The sequence below is a fragment of the Tympanuchus pallidicinctus genome, unplaced genomic scaffold (assembly GCF_026119805.1).
Source record: "Tympanuchus pallidicinctus isolate F22 unplaced genomic scaffold, pur_lepc_1.0 scaffold3, whole genome shotgun sequence".
Taxonomy (NCBI): domain Eukaryota; kingdom Metazoa; phylum Chordata; class Aves; order Galliformes; family Phasianidae; genus Tympanuchus; species Tympanuchus pallidicinctus.
The window spans coordinates 95,419,372-95,440,092 of NW_026294747.1; the positions used below are offsets into that span (position 1 = coordinate 95,419,372).

Sequence of the window (20,721 nt, forward strand, 5' to 3'; positions counted from 1 at the left end):
AAATCAATGAAGCAGAAACGAGTACATTGCAAACACAAATGTCACTCTCCTGAATGGGGATAAGCATTATCCTCAAGATTAGTAACGGCATTTGCCTGCGCTATTTCAGGGGTTCAGATATGAACAGCAGAATTAATGCAGCTTTAGGCTCTCTTCTTCTTAGTTTCAAAAAGAAATTCTGAATACAGCAAAAATCATTGCCTCTATTGCAGTCCTTCAGTTACAGTGTGCACATATATAGAACTCTGCAGAAACCTTTGGAAAAATTGATCAGAGATGTGGTCACAGATATAGCTTTAGCTCTACTGGGGTTTGCATACTGTACTACTTGAGTTTCCAAACCCAAATCCATTTGTCCTAAAAGCTGATAGCTGATAAATGATAGCTAATAACTGCAAAATCATTGAGTTCTGAAATGTTCCACATGGTTTCCAGACATGAAATGTATGGCTTACATTCAATTATAAGTGGAAACCACCATAAAGAACCTTATTTCCAACAAAATTAAGGTAACAGATGAGAACAAGTTAGCTGTTTCCTTAAATACATAACCCTAACCAGCAAAGCCAATGCTAGGGAGAAAAGGACAAGCTGAACATCTACCCAGATCATTTCTCAATCTCTAAAGTCAACTCAGTGGTCCTGGAGTGTTCATCAGCCACTGCAGTAGGAGCTCAAAAGAAGCAGGCATTAGACATAAGCTCCAAGTACACTCTGCACCTGAAGAGGACCACGCATCTCTGGATCTGTGCACTAAGGCCCCATGTCAAGCAGCACAGTATGGCAGAGGCACAAAAAGTATCAGCTGCAGAAAAGGAGGGACAGACAAAGTTAAAAGACTGAAGGGTCGACAGACCCTTCATCAGTTCAGAGCTAACTACACCTTGGCAGGAAAGCAAGCAAACGATAACTCTGTTCAAAAGAGAGCAAGGACTGATGGAAGAACGAGACTTATGGGAAACTCAGTTAACTTATACTAATGGTTACTAGTGGACATGTAATTAGGTTAGGAGGCAGCTATATTTAAAAAGTATTCCTGTCTGGTTTTAATTGATATTTTGAAATGGAGAAGCCCATATTGCTATTTCTGAGGTTTACCCAAAGCTTATTTTTCAAAAGAAAAATTCCATGACTTCAGTAACAATTAGACTCAAGTTGGAGAAACTTTTCTGCACACGTTCTCTCTGAAATTTCAAAATACAAAACATATGTTTTATATATACATAAACGTATTTGTAATTATTATAGATAAATAAAGAGTTTTGAGTTACCTGGCAATAAGCTGGCGGTCACAAAATATGACTGTATTAAAACTATATCAGTGCCCATTTACTTATGGTTTTGGGCAGAGGAGAGTCATGGAGAGAAAGAATAATACTTATGAAAACGAAGCAAAAGCTCTTATTTTGCTGATTTTAACAGAATACTGCTTGCATCCTCTGTACTAGGGTGCAACACTGCATGAAGTTAACTGATTTCAACTGAGAATTTTCACAGGTCAGAAGTTGCCCTGTTCAAAGTTCTGTCCCTTTTTATCCTCACTTTTTGAGAACAAACACATTATGGCACCTTCCCAACTATATAATTCACTCACTTAAATCAGGCAGTTCCCTGGGAGGTGTGCTCTGATCTCCACTGCTCTTCATACCATTTTTATTGTCTTCACTGGTGCCTCGGTGTGGACGGTAGGGCTACCAATACCACTACACCTTTGAAAAGCGTATGTCCTAGCATGGCACAGAAGCTTATGGATGCAAACCTACTTTTTGGGGTACAGGCTGGAAACAAACTACCCAGCCTCAGTACTAACAATGGTCTTTCAGTACGTCTGACAAAACTGATATTTTTTTAAGCCTATATTCTTGTTTGCTGCCTCATTTACAGCTAACAATAGTAGAATCAGACCCAGAAATTAAAAGAAAAAGTTTAATTGCTGATGATTTCGCTATCTGTCCCAAGCAAACAACAAAAGTCCGCAACCTTTTAACCTTTTCCATCCTATTTGCTAATTACTTGTTTTGTAATTAACCCATTATGCATCTGTCATTGTATTTTAAATTAAATCACGTTAATTGCTAGTAAGTAGGGTCTATTTAGTTCCTGGTATGGTTGCATGGGGTCATGAATGGGGAGCTGTTGAACACTGAGTTACAGGTGGCTCTCCGCAAAACTGCTGAAGTTGCTTAAGATAGATGAGTTAAGCTGCTTTCCTTAGGTGATTTGATTTTAATGTCTAATGGCATATTTCTAAAGAAGAAGAGTTTACTGTGAATACAGCTTTTATTCCTCGTATGTCACATCGAGCACTTTATTTTTGTCTTGAAGAAAAAAAGGAAAAGTAAGTAAAATGAGATTCATGGCAACTCAAATGCCCAAGATTCTCAAATGCCCAAGAAAGACACTAAAGAATGCATGTGGTATGCTCTGTACAATGGTGATATCAGTAAGATCAGTCTTCCCTTTAATACTAACCAAAGTCAAGAACCTAGTACCAAATGCCTTGGACATGAGAGTATATTTCTAGCAAGAATTCAAGTCCACGCCTTTGCCAAGTAAGCATTTGTCTGACTTGTAGTTACATTTAGGTAAATTAAGTCCACATAAATGAAAGTTGGCTGATTTTTTAAGCTCCAAAACCCATGCAGACTTTGTTCTGAGAATTTATTAACAATGTTAGCATCCATGATTAGCCAAGATGTTAAACATTTGCTGGCTCCTACCATAATAAAGTGCATGAAAAGGAGTATAACCTGCATAATCCTTCCAAAAGGCAATCTCTGACCAATTCAACTTTTCAGCTTGCTAGGTCATCTCTGCATTTTTACACTGACTCTCCCAAAACATGGTGCATAGCATGGAGATGATTCTGGTACGTATGCAATACTTTGTTGCTGCCAAATGTGTACTGCCGCATCCATTCTGATGAGCAACTTCTCAGTGCAGCGGGCAGCACACAGGGCTTGCCTTGTCACAACCCTTTTCTCATCATTGTGCCGTACTTCAGCAGAGCAACCCATCTCAGCATTCCCATTGCTAGCTAGAACTGCAAGACCAGACTTATAGGTGCAGGGGAAGAAGGTTAGGAACAGCAGAATGATGCAGAGGGGAACGAGAAGCAAAGTGGTGACTTTCAGACTTGGAATTAGGAGCCTTTGGAGAAGCTTCAAGTCATCACAGCCTGTCAGAGGGACACCACCAAAGGCTCAATACATGGATAAACTTGTTGTACAGAGCCAAATGACGACATTAGAAAGCTTATAATTGATTAGAAAAGGGGAATAGGGGCAAAGATGCATCCATAGAATTAAATTACAAACCACATACACCTGACAGTTTTATTCTGAATATGCTTAGTACATTGTATGACTCATCTCGAGACTGAGGTGAGGATCTCAGCAGGCATTCTAGAAGTTCAGACCAATACAGAAAACCCAAATTATAGAAGACAACAACTTGAGAAGCACACAGCTCTGAGGGAGGCCTGTGTGTAGGTGCAGAGATAGACTCATGCTAAAAACAGGCCTAAGTCTACAGGAGAACAGCAGGGAAAGAATGAGGAAGGAGAAATGCAGTTGTAAAGCTGTATTCTGTACCACTTACTTTGCTTGAGGTTTGAGAGGGACATTTGTATCTCATTTTTTTTTGGTTTGCCAGCTGTTGGCTTGGTACCCTCAAATCCTTCCGGTTTCACCAAAACCTGCATTCAGCTTCCACAAGAGGTAACACGCTGGGACCTCAAAAACTTGTTCATCAAAGCACTAATATTAGAGTTCCTCAAAGGGGAGGAGGAGATGCACATAAAAACAACACTCTCCCAGTTATTCAGATGGACAACATTTTCTTATAAGGCACAGTTTCTTCTTCTGCCCCCTCCCTCCCTGCCTTTTTCTCCTGCTTTCCATTCTGCCCTCATCTCTTCCTGTTCTAGTTTCTAGCTGCGTTTGCATGAATGTGTAGATAGGAAAACTGCACGCTGCATTTCATTCCGAAGGAAATCAGACCTATGTGCTCTCTGACCCATTAAAATACCAAACACCAAAGTTACAGCCCTCATTATTCAATCTTTGTCTACTGCTCGTGTGTATCTGCCACGTGAAGAACAAAGCCTCAATGAACACAGCTGCTATAAAGGGCAACCAGTCAAAGAAAGCTCAACTTTATAACCTAAACTAACCTAGCTATATACATATATAACCCCAAATAAACCTAGCTGACTTCCAAAGGTTAGAAGGGAGACGCTGAATCTGATTCAGTCTAGAGCCTTGAGAGCTAGGCAGCAATAGAACAGGGTGTGTGAGAAGCATGTTGGTTAGACTGAAAACCCAGCAGAGTACTGAACAGATTAAAAAAAAAAAAAAACAACAAAAAAAAACCCAAACTATTTCAGAATTTTCTGTTATGAAGCTCCATGGAGGCCAGTAACAAGCAGCATCCCCCAGGGGCCTGTCTTGGGATCAGTGCTCTTTAACATTTTTATCAATGATGGAATCAAATGCACCCTCAGCAAGTTTGCTGATGACACCAAAGCTGAGCGGTATGGTTGACATGGTAGAAGGAAGGGGTGCCATTCAGAAGGAGCTTAACAGGCTTGAATGGTGGGCCAAAGTGAACCTGAGAGGTTCAACACAGCAAAGTGCAAAGTTTTGCACCTGGGTCGGAGGAATCCCAGGCATCCATACAGACTGGAAGGAGCAGTCCTTGAGAGCAGCCCTGCAGAGAAAGACCTGGGGGTCTTGATGGATGAAAAGCTTAACATGAGCCAGCAGTGTGCTCTTGAAGCTTGGAAAGCAAATGGTATCCTGAGCTCCATCAAAAGAGAGGTGGCCAGCAGAGACAGGGAAGTGACTGCCCCTCTCTACTCTGCCCTTGTAGGCTCCATCTGGAGTGCTGCATTCAGGTCTGTAGCCTCCCAGAAAGACAGGGAGCTGTTGTAGAGGGTCCAGAGGAGAGCCACAAAAATGGTCAGGGGTCTGGAGCACCTCCCCTATAAAGACAGGCTGAGGGAGCTGGGCTTGTTCAGCCTGGAGAAAAGAAGGCTGCAGGGTGACCTCATTGCAGCATTTCAATACCTAAAGGGAGCCTACAAACAGGAGGGGAATCAACTCTTTGAAAGGGTTGATAACTGCAGGACAAGGGGAAATGGTTTTAAGTTGAGGGAGGGGAGATTTAGCCTGGATGTTGGGGGAAATTCTTTACAGAGAGAGTGGTGAGGTGCTGGAACAGCTGCCCAGAGAGGTTGTGGATGCCCCGTCCCTGGAGGCCAGATTGGATGGGGCCCTGGGTAGCCTGGTCTACTATTAAATGTGGAGGTTGGTGGCCCTGCATGTGGCAGGGGGGTTGGAGATTCATGATCCTTGAGGTCTCTTCCAACCCTGGCCATTCTGTGATTCTGTGAAAATGTACTACACAAGACAAGGTAAAAATTGCTGCTTTTTCAATAGATTTTATTCCTCCAATTAGGGTCATCTCTGTTTAATGTGGAGTTCGATTTTAGCCAGGCACTCAGAGATTGCTTTTATACCACTTGTTTCAGATGCAGAATTGGATGTCATCCCTCCACTGCTGATAGTCTGGCTTCTCTGATTTATCTCAGCAGCATCACACGGATACTGAAAAGGACAGCAGAAATATACGATCCCACAAGTGATATGGCTGATGGAAAGCCTGTGGGTTACCTGGACTCATGCTAAAAAAAAAAGTATGAGAGACATCTTTTTCCTTTCACTTTCCACAGTGTCATAAGCAGTAAAATGTTGAAAGTATCAAATACGATGCAGCAATATAAATTAAGGATGTAGACATCCTCCCATCCTGTGACGGGAAGACGCTAATCTATCAGAACAGTTTTAGAGTGAATCAGTTTCATAATTATTAATATATGGATCTAATCTACATTCAATTCTGTCCAAATTACCTTCTGCTGAAAGAATAAGTCCTGTGTAATGAAGAGAAACAAATGAAGCTCAGAGAAAAATAATTAAAGCCAGGAGTTGGAACGGGAATTGGAATCAGCATGTCTTCATGCTCCCTGTTGAAAATTTATTCTTACAGTAACTCAGCTTCCTCATCCATAGGTGGAGATGATAATTCTCATCTAAGTTCCAAGAGTATGCCACGAAGATCTACAGATAAGCTATTAGAATTGCTACTATTAATACTATGTATAGCCAACACGCAAATTAGAAACAAACAAATAAATGAAAAACCCAACTTCAAAGCAGTTTCACAGACTGCATTTCTGGTGTACTCTCTTTTGGAGACTGCTCCCATAGGTTTCAGAAAAGGGAAAAGTTATTCTTAATTTATTTACTACATTTGAGCACATCTTTCACCATTGACTCCAATTCTATTTTACAGCTTATTAGTTTTACAGGACTTTGTTCCCTTTATGATGTGGAAACACAGTAGCACAGTGATTCAATGAACACCAGTTTTACCAACCTGCCAGATTTAACAGGCTATTTCTTGTTGTATCCTATAAACACAGGGAGCAGCCAATCTGATATTTAATGACACAAACCATAAGCAGAGGTACTGTTTTGTGCCAAGATACAGTATGTGGTGATTGCAAAAGTTTATAGAGAAATTTAGTTGAGGAAAAAAAAAAAAAAATACAGCATGTAGTTTCTGTGTTGTTCTTCCATGGGTATAAAAAAAATAAAAGCTATCTTTGGTATGAGAAGCAGATAAATTAGAAAGCTTCCAAAGGTTCTAGCAGAGAGAAAACTTCTTGTCCTCCTAATCTATGGAAAGTATTTGCAATCAACTGTACTTTTTATGGGAAAACTTTATCAGAAAAGGATTCATATTTTCATGTTCTGCCATCTGCTAGCTAAGAGACTTTGGTATGAACAATAAAGCAACTTGATTATAGGGTAAGACTAAATTTACTACCTTCTAAAAGGTATTTATAAAAGTATTTTTCAGATTCTTAAAGGTTCTTCAATAACTTCATGAAGTTCTTTATAATGACACAAAATAAGGATTTTCTTTAAGGCATCCTAGCCAAATTATAACCTACTCTGTTTCACAAGCCTTTTTTTGGTACCTCTTAGGAGAAGTTAGTTGTTGTCTCTTTTTCTCCTTAAAAACATCCCTGTACAACTCTCAGAAGTGAGATTTTTATACCATTAGGATTTTCTGAACTGGCATAAGAAGTACAACTTTATAGACTGGGGTGGGCACTGCAGTGCTGTTCTTGCTCATATACAGACAATAAAAAGAAACAACAGAAGTCCTAAAAATTCAAAATGAAAAGCAGAGTTGCCAGTAATGACCTGGTGTGTGCTAGAAGTTGGCAGCACTGGATCACTGGAAATGTTTTAATGATACAGAAATCTGTCCCCTCCTGCACAAACTGTTATCAACATCATCCATTAACTTGTTGGAATTCATGGATCTTTATTTCTGAGCTATTGTGTTAAAAAGCTATAGCCAAAATACATGTTTTCACTCAGTTCTCTTATTTCACTGATATCCTTTGACTACATTTTACGTTTCTTCATTTCAGTTTTATTCATCCCTGTGCTTTTTGTAGTCATGAACTATAACCCTACAGAGCTGTACAAACAAATACTCTTTCATGCTCCAGGACAGATTTAAGCTGTCACTGTCAGCACTAGGATATCTGTCAGTATTGCCATCCTGCCAGCTTTAAGGCAGTAAGAAAAATGATAAGGCCCACAGAAGCAGATTGAGTCTATTGATGTCAGCTATTTTGCACCATGTTCTTCTAGCCTGGATTAGGGCACAAAGAGTAGCTCCTCATGCCAAATTCTATACTTAATTTTTCACATGCACTCAGTTTTATTGAGCAGACTCAATAAAGTCTACCGAGACCACCATTCCTGCAACCTTTGTGCAACTTTTACCTTACTTCATGTATTCTCTCTGGGCAAGTAGCCAGGCCTTCATATTTTACAAAGCCTTTTTCTCCGCCACTCTGAGTTCATTCCTTTGCTTCATTCTTGTTTACCGTACTTCCATCACCAGGTTCAAAGAGGTTGGTTCTTTGTCAGACATTTACCCTTTGGAAACAATAAAACTGGCAGCAACGTGCCTTTGTCAAAATCGGGCCCAAAATATTTGTCCACAGGAATACATCATTAGAGACATTATCTCTGCGGACAAAGCAGCCTGCCTGCTGAGCACCACAGCCCAGCTCCCCTCTGACACCTTGCCAGCTGGGCTCATGCCTGCTTTCAGGCAGACTGCTGCCTCAGCCACGGGTCACATGGCAGCCAGCAATATTCCTCTGCTCTCCCAGTCCCATTGCCATGTCCAAGGATTGTCCAGAAAAACTACTGTTTTATGCTCCATACTGGAGATGTTCAGAGCCAGTCTGAATGGAGATCTGAGCACCTGGATCTATTGGGTGGCAGCCCTGCCCACGGCAGTGGGGTTGGAACTACATGATCTTTAAGGTCCCTCTTTACCCGTGCCATACTATGATTTTATGATAGAAGGCCACAGTTACATAAGTAAAGTGTCTGAAATATAAACTGAGAGCTGCCATGGTGCCCATGCCAGTGCTGACAGTACCAACCCCTCCCTGACCATTCCCAGGTGGGCACAAGAGCAGCAGCAGCCCTCTCCCATCAACCCTGCATTATTTTCCCAAATAGCTGCAGCTAAACCAACAGAAACAGTGGTACTTTGACACTGGCAGAGCTTCATACATATTAGCGACTGCCAGAATAATTTCACTGGCTAGATGGGGAAGATTATTTTTCTATGCCCCTACAGAACATATACATGCTGGCAAAATCATCAAAAGCCACTTCACTGCTTGCCCAGTCACAAAGGAGTTAGTACCTACAAATTAAGTAAGTGGCAGAGTTGAGGAATGAAACTGAATTGCACACATTTCTCCACAAAAACGCTGCATGAAACAACTGCATTCTTGTATTTCAAGCATTATATTTTTGTGGCAATAGGGAGCGAAGAAGAGAAGTCTCTTCCTTTCAAATGCTATTTTTTCCACCAGCACTTTTAAAATTAGATCTTTTTCCAGCTGGTTACATGCAGATACAGTTTGCCTTACAAGTATTAGTCTTTGCATACTGCACAAATTAAAAGAGTACACAGTGTATTATCCTCAGAGATAGACAAAACCCACCACCAAATCTGAGTGTTGGTCACTGATGCTGATCAGTGAAAACAACCATGGCTTAATATGCAGCTGAGTGCCAGCTAGGCTTCTGAGTTTTTTACTTCAAAGACAAAGTGAGATAACTGAGAAGAAAATGCATTTGTGTACAAGAGTCAACAATCTCCAAAATAAAAGGGAAGTCCTACAACTCTCAACCGAAGATAGGTAAGTGGAAGAAAAAGGGGCTGAGTAAGGAGAAGCCTTAATAAAATCCAGAGACCAGCACGCCGAATAACATCTGACTGGCTCCAAATCAAGACGTTAACACTGGATATAAACCCAGGGACTTCACTAAATAGACAGTCTCTTACTCACTATGGGGTGTTCACGCAAAGCAATTCCATTTTCCCAGAGACCATGACTGGGCAACATAGCACCTCCTGCATTCATATCACATTTACATTTCCAACAGAGCAAAGCAATGATGAATGCTACAGATGCACAGAGCTGCACAAAGCTGCACAAAGCCGTGCAGCACTGGAGAATCCAGCCACTCCTAAGAAGAATCTGGGATAAGGGATGTTCACAGTTGCCAGCATTTTTGTTTGGTTTAGCAGCCCACTAGAATATTTAACAATACAATACATTTCTTTTTTAAACACACTGTCATGAGGAGCAGTATTTTATACATAGTTCACTTGTAATAAGAATAAGATTCTGAATTGCAAAAGAAAAAATTCCATTTGCTGGGTTTTGTCAACAGTTTGGAAGCAGATCAGTGCAAACACAATGTGAAAAATCTCATTTACAAACTAAGTAAAGTAAGATTTATATGCAGTTTTTCATTGCTGCACTGTGAGGAAAACTTCTGACACACAGGTGGAACAATTTTTGTTTCTCATTAGAAACCACTGAATTCCAAACAGATTTTAAAAATTAAAGAAATTAGATGGGAAGAAGTTGCACTGACTCCAGTTCAAAAACCAACACGATGGCTGGTGCGACTGCTCACCAGAAGATGAGATTCACAACTGGAATACTCTGACTCTGCCAGAAGTACAAACTGACAAGCAGGCTGATCCTGTTCCCATTTATCTTGGGAGAACTTCTACTCACTGTTTATATTCTTTCGCAGAAAAGCAGAAAGCTCAAGGCAGCAGGCAAGGTAGGCAGCAGCCTCCAGCCGAAAGCTGCCTACACCCAGAAGATGGAGCAGGGCACTCATTTGCAATTCCATAGCCCTTCCTAGCTTGTCTCAAATGCACTGGCTGAAACAAAGACCTTCATCTAAAATTGGAAATGATAAGAACAGGCATCAATTACAAGTCTAAACTGTTCTGGAATTTGATAGCTGATTTCTGAAATATTCTTACAAATCTGCATTATTGTGTAATTTACCTCCTGAATAAATCTGTGCTTTCACAAAGTGATTGAATGAACCCTTACTTCAGGCAGGGGAATATTTGTTTCTCTCAGCATGCTTTCCATGCTGTCTTTTAAAATTCATGTAAGGCTCTAGGCTGACTTCTGTTCAATCCTGCACAGATTTCTCCCAGAAAAGACTGACATTTTTCTCTTTGTACAGAAGTTGTACGGAATATTTAATATATATAAAGAGAACAGCAGCTTCTGCTGAGATCCTGAGAGACCTTGCCCTGGACAATGCTATCTATCTGTTAAAGAGATGCAAAGCCAGAGCTCACATCAGGGAGGAGATGAGGGGCTACAGGCAGTGTCAGTGCTACCTCCACCCTGCAGTGCACAGGGCATTTCCTTCTGGTTTCGGGAGACAGCGTCTGACCTGACTTAGCTGGCCCCAGAAACAATGCTGTGGATCTGAATCCTGAGACACAGAAGGAGCAGTCCACTCAAATTCATTAGCCATGGAGCACGACTTGGCTTCAATTCCTTGCCAGTGTATTGCTCCTATGGGCAGTCAGACCAGATCTATGTCTAAGTGCCATAAACTGACCTTCAGACTCTGAGGAAAGAGTGCCATAAAGCAGAGCTTCCATGCCTTTACCTACAAAGGACTCTTGTACCATACTCAGCATTCTGAGCTCCAAACTTACTGCCCCCTCCTTGAAAGAATGTAGAATAAAGTCTATTTCAGTTTGATAAGAGTTGCTTCATTCCTCCCGTGTACAAACTCCTAAAACTTCAACTTTCTGGTCTTCCGTAAGAGCCAGAAAATACTAATAAAAAAAGAAATCAATGAGTGTTTTTAAACATTTTAGTTGCCAAAGTATGACTTGAATGGTTACAATCTGTGATTCAACCCAAATGAGCTTCTCTATGTTCTCAATGTTTAAAGATTACCCAAGAGACAGCTGTTTGTATCACCAAATCCAAGAAATCAAATGAATATCTGGCATAAGCAAATTCTTAGTCAGAAACCATAGCAAGTGTCATCAGCTTTCCAAAGAATGGCATACAGAAAGCAAAGTTCACCAGTAAGGAAGGAAACTTTAGAGGAATCCATTGACCAGAAAGCATTCATGTCACATTCAGCACTTACACGCAATAATATATTTTTGTTTGACAACAGCAGGAAAAAACCCCCACAAAAATAGCCCTGAAATAGAATGACAAAGATGTCACAAAAGTACCATCAAGGAGTCCAGCTAGGAAAAAGTATTCTTGAATGTTGCCAAGAGAACTGGGAACATTTTTAGAGGGAAACATTCTGGTCTGCTTTCCCAAATGTGAATACTTGCCCAAAATAAAGGCAATAGCAGATTTCCCCTTTGTGGCTTCAGTCTTTCAGCAGTGGTCAGTCCATCATCACTTGCACGAACACTGGCTTGCAAACAGAAACCTTAGATTTTTGCATATTTCCATAGCTGGTTGCAAAGGATTTCAGTACAATGCCACACTGAGAATGTGCTAACATGCTTCATCCTTCTCTATATTGCCATTACAAGTCAGCCTGCTGTTAAGGAAATCTGAGTTAATCTTGCCAATATTCTGTGCTGTGTCATGTGCTGCTTGTTAGGAACTGTGGACAATCAGACAGTCTCAGCTGGTCAGCTGCAGGAGCTGCAGAAGTCTTCCCCATCTCTCTGGTGGCAAAGATGCCAAGTCTGTCACTATCACAGTTCTCTTCAGGAGAAGCAATGCAGAAAGCACTAATTACGTAAGGTGCTATGGTAGGCAGCACAGCAAATGCCATTCAGAATGAACAGTCGAGTGTGAAGGACAGAAAGTTCGCTTTGTCTTTCCAAGAAACACCACAGAAAGTTGAACGCTGGATACCCTCTCTGAAATACTACAATCTGCTTGCATTTTTCCTAATTTATGCACTGCAATGAAACACTCTTAAGTCTTCCATTAGAAACTTATTTGCAACAGGCTCTCACTATTCCAACAAACCTGAAGATCCCCATGCAGACATCAGCTAACATCCAGCAGCAGATCTCCTTCACCTGGCCGTACGGACACAGTAGTGAGCTGGGTACCACTGCAACTAATTCATGAGCAGGGTTTGCAGTAAGTGGTTTTGGGGCCAGGCAAAGTAGTGGAGGACAGAAATGTTTTAAAAAAGGCTTTCACCTGACAAGGCTTTATATAAGTTCTGGTAGGCAGGTTACCTATCACGACTACAGGAAATGACTTACATGAGACAAATCACACACCTCACTGCATGGGACTAAAGGAGATTCACTTCTTGGTGGATATCTCTTGTAAGCCCGATGCCATTTATGTTAGCATCAAACTCCACACCTTAAGAAATCTCTTCTAATGCTCACTTCTTTTTTCAGTTACAGCCTTTCCTCCCTGATATGGAGTTCTCCTGCTGCAAATTCAACTCTTGGTATTCTGCTATATTTATGAACTGGCCTTTTCTCTCCTTCACAGCTAATTTTTATGCATTTCTAGAGAAATATCATGGTCTTTCAAACAGTCTTTCTGAGTAACTAGCAGCTGTGCTTCTCTAACTCTTTACTCAGAACTCCACTTTCCTAAACTTTCAGTATTTCTTGCTGCCACTCCTACTTCTCTCCCTGGTTCTCCAGCCAGGACATCAGCAGGGAAGCATCACGATGTGCATGTCTTCGAGCCATTAATAGAAGGAATCTATACATTAATCATTCCTCTGGAGTAAGTCTGTTCCTTCAGTTCAAATCAAACTATGCTGAGATTACCCCGAAAAAAGAATGAAAGCATCCCTTTATATAGTACCTCTGAAATAGCTACTCTGCCTCATGTATTTACTGACATTTCCAAATTAATTTCTGGTTGCACTCCTTAGTCAATACGTGCACATGCACCAATTTATTCATTCCTCCATTTTAGACTTGGTGCCTAGATCCACACTGTAATACATGGTTAGACTTCTAGCAGTTCTGCATTTAGTGACAGCTACTGAAGGCAGAAGGAGAATTTCAGTGAGAATTTCTGAAAGTAAAACCTAGCTTTGGATCATTCTTTTTCTGGCTACCTAGAAAGCAAATGACACATTTTTATTCTTCTAATGGATTGGATATCATTATGATATCATTATTGTTCAAGAAAGATCATACTTAAGTGAAGTCCTAAATGTGATTTTATGGGAATAACCAACACATCACAGCCCCAGTTTTCATTCACAGCACTGTAAAAGGCCAGCATGCAAATGCAGTGTACTAAAAAAGGATCTGCTCTGAGTAATACCCAATAAAGTTAATGAAACTAAATCCTGAAGACAAAGTTAATATTTTTGTTTTACCTCTGATATTTTGAATTTGTCCTACAGACTAAGGCTTGATTAAAATGTCAGAGGAAAAAAGAAGAGAAATTAAGTAATGCAAAAATAACATTTTCTTTCATTATGCATGATCTATTTATACAGTAGCTATCTCTGCACTACTTTTTCCAGGAAAAGCACCAAAATTATGAGCAAAGTTTATTCTGCTTTTTTTTTCCCCCCCAGCTTCAGTCTTGTTCTATTTCAAATTGAGTATTTATGCAACCCATTAAATGAACATTAAAACAATGTTGATATACCCTCCTTTCTGCCAGGCAAGAAATAAGCCATTAAGCCACCCAAAAGCAACAGGACTTTGAAGAGTAGCTCATCAGCATAACCTTCAGAGCTTTGTGGGTGACAGACCTAATTTTGCAATTTTATTTTTGGTGAAATGGGGCACGTCAAACGTGGAATAAAATATAAAGCCATAAATGAAATGATCCAAACACCAGAGAGTCACAAACACATGACTGAAATGTATTTTTTTCTATAAACACTTAAACTCTTCAGGAGAGAGGGGAGGGAAAAAGGGAAATAATTAAGCACAGTATGAATACCCAACTTAATGTGCAGGTTTGAAACTAGAACAACTGAGATATACACAGGATTTACAACAACTGCTGTATCTGAGAAGTACTTGCTACATCTCTGTGCTTAACACCTACAGGCATGAGTTCCGTTGGGTTATACTACTCCTCAGTTAAAGGAATAAATACAGGATTTGATCAGTGTAATAGCTGTATGCACATACATCTGAATACTCCTGTTCAAGAAGTCCTTCGAGACTACCACATCCTGGAATAAAACTTAATGGAAGACATGCTACAGTAAAGTACATACAACTGTAGCCAGCTAAACTATCCTTATTTACTAAGGATGGCTTCTGCTCTGCATGAAGTTATTTGTATCCATAATTCCTGTAATTCCATCTGTATGAGACTTCATAAAGATAAGGCTTGATTTTTTTTTTTCCAGATAGCTTTTTCATATTTTTCTTTGTTATTCACCAGTACGATTAACTGCCAGATCTTCCTTCAAAATGTAGCAATACTGACAAGCATTCATACTGGAAAAAGTAAAAAAGAATAAGATGCAGAGTCTACCTGAACCCTCTCTTCAGTATTACAGGAGTTTTAGGTTATGCGACACCAAGGTTCATCTATGGTTTGAAAATACTGTGTTCTCCAACACCCCTTTACAGAGGGTGCTTTACTGAAAGGTGCTGCGTGTGCCCTGATGTTACAGACAAAATTCCCATAGGTCAAAAGGGACAAAGATCCCATCCACTGAATGCAGTCATATGTGCACAGAAATATGGAGAATCTGGCACTTTCCTTCACTCTATTCCTAAAAATTTCCACTGCTTGTTTATGACCTTTGATAGGCACTCAGCTATAACTGTTAAACACTAGCACCTTTCCCTGACTGCTAGCTCATCAGCCATGACCCTAACTCTCCTCTGTGTAAAAATCTTATTTACTTTCACTGAGTTTCCTTTGCCATCTCAGTACGCAGTCACACTGCCAGATCCCTTTGCAACTCTTCCTGGCTGACTGTAGGGCTGTCGGAAGGTGTTACTCCTCTAATCTGACCCTTTCCCATACACCAAACACAGACTCTTGGACAGACGCCGTCAGGACTTCATTGGTGATTTCCCTCAATTGTAAACCTCAACCACTTACTCCCCTTTACTTCCTAATGTATAACCTGTTGTAAATTTGGGACAGGAGTTTCCCTTTCATTGCACGGCAGCTTTACTTCTGTATGAGCCTTAAAGAAACTTACTGAAAGCTTTTGGAAACTAAACAGATAAGTGGATCACATGATTTCCCCTCAAATCTTTTTCTCTCTTGGATAACCAAGACTTGATTGGCTGTTAGAGAAAAAATGGTTAAGAATTATGGAATTATTATTTTTTAAAGATCATTATTTCCCCTATCCACTTTTTACATGCTTCTTTCTCCAATGAAGTAGAAATTAACAGGGAAGGGAAAGAGGAGAAAGTCTTCCACCAAGTCTCCTTGGTGAAAGGAGCTTTCATGGAGATTGTGGGGAAAAAAGCCAATGAGCCACAAGCAGAGATGCCCAAAATGAAGGCTTCCAAGCCGATGGATTACATCAAACCTTTGAGGGACTGAGAAGGAAAACCGGATGTCTTCAGAAAAAAAGGCATTAGGGAACTCCCTCCCCGGGTCTAGCACAGACTTATCTCACTAGCAAAGCTTTGAATTGAACCTTTCATTCAGTAAATAGTAATTTTCCATTCAAAATTACAACCCAGGACTCATAGCTAGTTCAGATACTAGAGCTAAGGTGCTGCACTTTGTGCTCCTGCACAGCATTAAAGCTGTTTTGCCACGTTGCATGACACTGGGGCTGTAGGTATAGGCTGATGATTTAATATTGCATTTTAACTGTAATGTCTAAAGAATTTTGGCTGGCTGGTAAAGACGACAGTAGACAAAGGCCAAAGTACAGTTACTCACACCCTGTTTTATGGCTTGGTTTTCCTCATGTCATGACATGAGATGCAAGAAACATAGTACAGAGGTTTCTATCAGCTAGAACAGATAAATGCATGATCCCTTACAAAGTCTATAGCAATATCCTGACAAATATTACTGCATTTATCTTTGAGATGCATGTAAATGCTCAAATATATTCAGAGACACAGATAAATGCCTACACAGAGGAAAAACAGAAAACAAGCTTGTTAGTCTAGACAATAATTGCAACATACTGAAAATAGTTCAGTTGTAACATACCTTGTACAACTAGAATATCTTTTAAAAAGTGCTTACATTGTTATAGTTCAATGTTCATCCAAATTATATGCTAATCAGCTAGTGCTTACTTAGAAGGGTAATTTTCTCTCTACTGTTTATTGTTACAGATATTGCAAAAAAATTCTTACACATCAATCTTGCAAAAAATACTTGAAAGTAAGGAAATAGGAGCCGATGCTACTGTTTCCAGAGCTGTTTTCCAAGGAAAAGCCAGTTTCTTATTCCCCATGTTCTGATGCTGGCAGTCTGTTACTTTTCCTCTAACATCCCAAATCTGACAAAATTACCATGCTCTAAGAATATTCATGTCTAGAAACACAGGCTACACAAAACTTTTTAAGTGAGATAGCCTTCCTTAATATTCCTTAATATTACATATGTTTTCAAAGAAAGCAAAGGCAATATCCCAACAAATCAAAGCAGAATGCTGGAAGGACAGCAACAGAGGGAAAATCTTCCACAAATTAAACAACTGTACACTGCAGAGTTTTGCAAAAACCCATAAGTAGGTAAGACAGTGAACAAAAACACATGAAAGAGTTGAAAACTGAACAATGTAGTTGTTAAGAGCCAAAATTAATCGTCGCTCTTTCCTCTGAAAAAGAGCATTCCAAAAAAGCATCACCAAAATGTAAGTAAGACACCACAACAGAAAGACATATTATGTACCAACAAATACTGAGTGTTTGAAGAGGCATCACAAAAACTGCATTGCAGTCTTGAAATAGATATTTAATCCCACAGCAGACAATCCTTGGTTTAACTGGGTACAAAGAAGAGTGGCTTAGATGTCAGTCTGTCTATATTCAGCTCACAAAAACAAGCATTTGCTTTTATTTTAAATTTTTGCTGCTGCTGTTACCAAAAAAAACAAAACAAAAAAACAATACAGAAGAAATAGAGTTTTGCTCTTTCTGTACATCAGGGCATATCTTTGCTGTGTTAACTTGAAAGATCTTTTCACTCTAAATTTGAGTTTTCACTTAAATATCAGAGAGGCAATACAGATAAAAATGAACCTGGTTTAGTCCTGCCAGGGCACAGCACAGATAGGGAGTTAACTTTCCCCTTCCCAAATCACAACATATTCAGTTTTGTTGCATTCTTCAGAGCGTTAATTTTTAATTCCCTAGTTGCATCCTTTACTACTCTCACCTGATTTGAGGGCAATAGGTTACAGTAACTTTTATTGCTGCAGTGGACGTTTTTCTTTTTTGAGTGCGGGCTTTTATGTTACGCCAAAATTGCCTGAAGTGCATATGAATAAGTATGGTGGGTGGGTTTTTTTGTTGTTATTTTTTAAGAATGTGTGTACATCATTCAAATGAACAATTTTGCTTTTTGCTTGGATGCTCAACAGGCACGATTTCTGAGCATGTCAGCATCGCACTATTGTTCCTGTCTGCACCCACCGCATCTGTTCCACAGAAATCACACTTCTCCCTCTCTACATCAGGTTGGGTGTTACATGGAAACATCCCAAGGAGCTGAGGAGGGTCTAAGGGCCTGCTCTACTCATCCCATCGTAGAGCTGCGTCCCGTGCAGGAAGGCGGCAGCAGTGTGATCCCGGCTCGGCATGGGCTTTGCCTTTCCCTGCCTGGCTGGCTCTCGTTCTGGCAGAAGGGAGCCCACAAGAGAACTGCTGCCTTCCAACAAGTTTTCTGAATGCTGCATCTTGAAAAGCACAAAGAGCACGTTTAGGAACCAATCCATTGGCTGCTGCTGAGCCTGAAGAGGAGTGAGGGAGAAAAAGCAGAGAGGACTCACCAAGGCGCATCTTCACGTAGGGAGCACGGCTTTCGTAGCACCCATCAACAGTCTGAAGCCAATTTGCTTTTCCTCTGGTCTTTGACTTTCTCAGTCCCCCCCACTCCTAATTTCCCCATTTAAGGCAGAAAATAACAAGGCAGAAGATGCCAAGAGACTTTCATGACATAAACAATAAGGCCTTCCTGTGCCAACATTTCCTTTAAAAACACTTGCCAATAAAGCTCCTGGAGGCCAGCGAGAGAAAGAAATGCCGAAACAGCCGTGACATGAACTTGGCATATTTTCTGACTCACTCACTTCCCTTGAGACAATCCCGCCAAGAGAACGTTGAAGGATAATGGGAAAATTTCTTCCTCTGCAGAGGACCACGACTACCCATGCTGTAGAAGAAAACTGCCAATTAACTTTATTTCTGTTTACCTACAGGCGCGCTCACGCAGCCATCTCAGCTGGCATCTTTCCTGACTCACATGCTCGAGTTCATGCATTGATCTTGCAATTCTGACATCTGAAAAGAGAGGCTTCTTTTTTCCCTACAAATACTGGAGAACCCCTGACTCCACATAATTTCTGCAGAGCTGAAAAAGTGATCAATAATTTATAGATAGTCATCTGTTTCAAATATTGCACCCAGTTTTCCTTTTCCCTTATCCCTGCTACTTAGACTTCTGTAGAGAATCACAGAATAGTTTAAGTTGGAAGGGAACTTAAAGCCCACCCAGTTGCAACCCCCTGCTGTGGGCAGGGCTGCCACCCACCAGATCAGGCTGCCCAGAGTCCCATTCAACCTGGCCTTGAGCACCTCCAGGGACGGAGCAAGCACTCACTCACTGCTGGGGCGAGACTGTCCCTTGTCCAAAGCAGAAGTTTCTTGTCGCAGGGGGAGATGTTGATTATAGGTCTCAGCACTGCAGTGGCAACACAGCTATCTTCCTTTCATCAGACTCAGCGGCAGGCACGGAGTGAAGGTCCAGCCACCCCGTCACACAAACCTTGTGTCCTGTCGCCACGTGAGTTTGCACTCCGAAGAAGGCAGCCAGCACTGCCAGGCACTCCTCACTCAGTGGGGGTTGTTGCTGTTTCTGAGGTTTCTCTGGATTTGCATTCAACTTATTAGATTAGCATCAGAGTATCGCATATCAAAATAACCACTAGTGAGGATTTGCTGGCCCTTTCACAAATGAGAGTTCACCGTACCTACAGCTGCATAATTTCACTGCAATGTAGTCTGCACCTCCTACTTTCTAATTTCTAGTAACTTGCTTGCTTCTTTAGCATTTCATCTTGTATCGGGGCTCAGTAGCCTCCTGATGTTCCCTTAGGACCACTGAAGACTCTCAGCAATTACACCTGTGTTACCTTTCCTATCAGCACAAGGGAACCGCTTTTCTCATGGCACTGCTCTATCCACCCGAGAATCTGCTGATACAGCAACAGTGGCTGGTGGTCACTGTTGTATTGTTACTTTTTGTATTGCCAGCTGGAATGGCTCTTCTTGCTAAATACTATACCATGCTTTAATATATACAATCAACAGTACAACTACCTACTAGCTCACCTTTTCTCCTGCTAAGAGCCTTGTCAATGCACATATGTACTGCAAGCCTCTTTTTCCTCATTCATTTTTTCCTGTCCACTGGATAAGCTAACACTGGCTTGTTTTAGGTTTGTTTTCATCAAAACCTGAGAAAAGAGGTGTTTTTTTTTGTAGTGACACAGCAGCAAGCTGCTTGTGGTTGGTTGGCAAACTCTGAAATTCAGGGCTGGGGCAGAAATATTCAGGAGTCAAAAAAAGCTGACTTGCTCAAGAAATTAAAGCCCTTCTGACAATCTTCCAACGAACCCCTGAGGAAAAGGGAGGGAACCAGAGAGACTCAAGGAAAATGGATGGGAGCCCAGCATGGAGATTCAAGCCAGAGCAGTTCCCAGCCAAGAAGGAAGGTTGGCAAGTAGACAAATACAGGCTTTCATAGGCAGCATTGTAAACAAGACATTAAAAATATTAATCCATTTAGATTTCAAGCACCAAGATGAGATTTACTTAAAACGCAGAATTTTGCTGCTAATGGCTCCTCAAACATTTCAGCTGAATGTCAAAACTTTTGCTCAGCTGTATCAAGTGAAAACACAGAGTTGTTGACACTCTAATATTCAAACAGGCAGTCGTATGGTAGAGCTGGAAAAACACAGGGGATGGCAAAGAAACACTTCAGCCTTGGGCAAAAGCACAAGTCCTCACAAGGAAACTGCATTCACAAATTATTTTTACCTTCATTTCTGCATCAAAATAATAAACTGAAAGAGCGAGATGGTTTCTCAAAGCTAAACTTCCTTTCAGAAATCT

General features: G+C 40.7%; 1 protein-coding gene across 7 annotated transcripts in view; it reads right to left on the reverse strand.

Annotated features, from left to right (window-relative positions):
• THRB (thyroid hormone receptor beta) overlaps positions 1 to 20,721 on the reverse strand; it is a 167,742-nt gene that overhangs the window by 60,186 nt on the left and 86,835 nt on the right. The gene's annotated exons all lie outside the window — the stretch shown is intronic.